Here is a 4191-nt window from a genome sequence, read left to right as displayed (position 1 = left end):
CCCATGATCCTAGAGTGGAATATTAACAATTGTGATTTGTGCTATTGTATGTGGTGTTTTCAGAGTGACATGTGTTTTTGACCACCAGTATTTCAAAGTGATATGTGTGCCGTAATTATCAGTATTACAGAGTGACAGACATTATTAGCAGAATTGTTAAGAAGGATTATTGCTGCACTCAGATCTTCTGCATAAACGTGTTACATTTAATTGTTCTGAACCCGCCATATGGGTAGTGCACCCTCACCTAACTTACCTCTTTCATATTCAAATAGACTGGCTTCAGTGAGGCTGGAAGTGTCATCGCACAGTTTTGGTCCGTGTCTTAATACTCCTGTTATTATCTAGCGAACCTGAAGCAGGAGCCATCTTCCAGGTGACTCAGCAGAAGTGTTGGGAAGATCAAGAAAGGTCAGTGAGTAACCCATATACCATGAACCGTACTTACCAGTGTACCACATGCATCTTTGACAGTTTTACTGCATTGTTTATGTATCACACGGTCTTCATTATTACGGCAATTTATTCTCCTCTTATTTCCCTTATCTACACCATATGCCTCTTTTTTAAATCCTCCCATCAGCAGCTAGATAATCCTCTCTTCTACCAACTGTTCCCACTTCTCTCCTCCAACTCTAATGTCCTCGACCCTTTTCTCCCCATGTCTACTCCTCTCCTTACAGCCCTTTGGTACTCTCTTCTCCTGTTCCTCCATATAAAATCACTTATCTGTCACCATGGTCCTTCTACCCCACCAGTACACCCTGTACCCTCCGTTAGATAGAAAACTAGAATTTGGCGGCAGATAAGAACCATGTGGCCCATCTAGCCTGCCCTTTTTTAACCTACTGGTAACCTCAATCATATTTGATCCTTTGTTCTCCCACTCACGTCTTCACACCTCCACTCACATCACACTAAACTCCTTCCTTGCCCACCACCCACAGTTTTTTTCCTTCCCCAATCAGGAGCCAGCTCCATCCCAAAGCTCTCTTTATCTCCCAGCTCCAAATCAATCTCACCTCCATGCTACAGCAATCCTGATAATCATATTTACAACTCTTCCCGTAACGCTGTCCCTCTTTTTTGTGCCTGTATAAAACAAACTGGTCCCAACCTTTGACCTTCTCAGCTCCAACTCCCTAAATCACATAGCCATCACCAAAACCTTGATTTCCCCTTAAGATACCATTTCTCCTGCTGCACTCTCCTCTAGTGGCCTATCCTTCTCTCATACCTCCTGCCCTGGGGGTTGGCATGGTGGTGGTCTAGAGGCCCTTCTCTACCCCTGCTGCTTCTAACTCATATCCTCATAACCATCCCTTAATTTTCTTCCTTTGAGGTTCAGTCTATTCACCTCTTCCAATCCATTCACCTTCAAGTACATAATCTATTGTCTGCCTGGACTATCTCTGAATTCTTTGACAAGTTTGCATTCTGGCTCCCCCACTTTCTCTATTCAGACCTTCTATCTCTCATATTAGATGACTTCAATATCCCTATCAATGTCCCCACTGACCACACTGTTTTTAAATGCCTTACCCTCACATCATCATTTTGTCTCTCTAAAATAGACCTCCTCGTCCTCACTTGATCTGGACACATCACTATATCTGGTCTTTACTCACCATTGTGATATTTCTGACTTTACTAACTTCCCATTCCCTCTCTGTGATCATCATCTTCTTTCTTTTAACTTATTCCTCACTCCTCCTCCACCTTGGACTCCCAAGGCTGCCATCATCAAGCCTTAACCTTGTCTTTCTCTCCAGCCCTGACCAAACTGTTTCCCTATATAATGTCTCCTATTCTTCTGTTCTAGACTCTGTTTCTCCGACAATCAGTACTTACCTTTGCAGATCCACACCTCAACATTCACAGTTCATATGCACCAGATAACTTCAAAAGTGAGTGACTATGGAGGAAATCGCGCCCCAATGCAGACCTCTATCTCCATTCTTAAAAATCCCACCACTGATCCTGACACTCTCTCTCTAATTAGCTCCCCATCTCTCACTTTTACCTCTAAACTCCTTATGCAGACTGCTAACCACAACCTTACATCCTTTCTTTCCTCCAACTCACAAATTCACTCATATCAGTTTGGCTTTCATGCTCTTCAATCTACAGTAACTGCCCTCAAAGTCAGAAATTACCTTCTTGCTACCAAATCCAAGGGTCACTGCTCTCTGTTCATTTTCCTTGACCTCTCTGCTGCTCTTGACACCATGGACCACTTTCTATTCCTGCATATACGTCACCTCTACTGTTAGCATGATGCTGCCCTCTCCTGGCTGTACTCCTACCTCTCTGACTGTTCATTCTCTGTCTCTTCTCATGATTCCACTTCTCCCCAACTTCTAGTACCAATAGGTGTAAGTTCCCCAAGGTACTGTTCTTGGACCTCTTCTATTCTGCCTTAATACATCCTCTTTATGTGAGCTGCTCTGCTCTTTTGTCCTCCAATATCAACTCTATGCTGATGACACTCAGATCTACCTCTCTTCCCCTGACCTTTCTTCCTCTCTCCTCACTGGTATCTCCACCTGCCTGTTTGCTATTTCCTCCTGGATGTCACAGCACATTCATAAACTTACATGTATAAGATTGAGTTAATAATCTTCCCACTCTCCCAAATAACCTCCCCTCCCTAACTGTAATTCACATGCTGTATCTCTCTACTTATCTTCTGTGAATTAGGGGTGCAGAATGCAAATATCCTGCTGGGCTGGTGAAGTGTACATCTTAGGTGGATGCCCGAACTGTCTTTGTCCACTTTTATTACAATATACATTTCCATACTGCATTTACAGTATAATACTGCATCATTTTAGCACTATAAACAGACCATGAAAATGTACAATAGGGTTAAATTATCAATTTGGTTAAAGTGTGGCTTTTATTATTGGGTTACCATCCTACTGTATGCATTATTTAACCACTTGCCTGGCATGGTCGCACTGTTTGTGACCACACCAGGCTGTGCATTATCTGATCTGGTCACAAACAATATGACCAGTCAGATATACTGTGTGGATGGCCGCAGGAAGAGAATCTTCCCAAAGCTGCTTCTCTCAGAGAGACCTTCCAGGCCCTCTGCGTCCCCCAGTGTCAGAAAAGTGCTAATTTTGAAATCACAAACAACTGCTGGAAGATTATCATAAACATATAAAAGTTCCATAAAGTCAGGAAAAAAATAAATGTAGTAACTTGGAGGATGAGACCACCAGATGACAGAAGAGTCTGGATGATCCTGATGGGGAAAGTGAAGAGCCATAAAACTGCCTCACACAAGGTCACTCTTTGGGAGGGGGATATCTTCTAGAGTTAAACTATGTGGCGTTGGTGAGCCATTGACTCTGTGCTGTAATGCTAATCAGATGCCCAAAGGAGAAAGCCCAGGTGGGGCAGTGGCAGCCAGGGCAGGAGGCCAGTGGCCATACATGCAAGAAGCAGGCAAGACTTTGTGTGAAGTTGTGTGCAGACCAGCTGCTCTTTATATACAGAGCTAAAGAAATAAGGTAGTGCCATGAATGAGGGATAGGTCATTTTCTCTGTTAGTGTATGCTGGCAATATGAAATCATCATTCTGTTTGTTTTAATGCAGACAAGCTTTTCTCTGAACTCACCTAATCACAATATATATATATATATATATATATACATATATATTTTCACCTATTTAAGCAAAGTGTAACACTAGTGTGATACTGTAGCCATTTCCATGATAAATATTTTGAGCAATAGAGTAGGACCTGCAGTATAGTGAGGTTGTTTGCCGTGGGCTGCAGGCTTAAATGCATTGATCAATACATGAACTAAAACTCCACTGTTTATTATTGTTAGTTAATATAGCGAGTGCAGACCTCTGTGATAGATATATATATATATATATATATATATATGATATATATTATTTGTTGCACTCTAGTGATATTGCTGGGTTACCGGCGATCTGCTGTTCTCCCAGGCCCCCCCAATACTGATTATTTGGTGTCTTGCCCTTCCTGGCAGGGAATGGTGAGCACTAGCAGAGGGAGGTCCATTTGACATGATGAGTGACTATTTTATGTTATGGCGCAGGTCTGAGCTTATGGTATGCGTTCCTGGCGTGCTGATGTCTGGAGCGCATGCTGGTTTTGGTCGTAGCCTGCACACTGGGGATTTGGTTGACATGGGTGGTCTTTTGCT

The sequence above is a fragment of the Pseudophryne corroboree genome, chromosome 1 (assembly GCF_028390025.1).
Source record: "Pseudophryne corroboree isolate aPseCor3 chromosome 1, aPseCor3.hap2, whole genome shotgun sequence".
Lineage (NCBI taxonomy): Eukaryota > Metazoa > Chordata > Amphibia > Anura > Myobatrachidae > Pseudophryne > Pseudophryne corroboree.
This window is presented reverse-complemented; position numbering follows the sequence as displayed.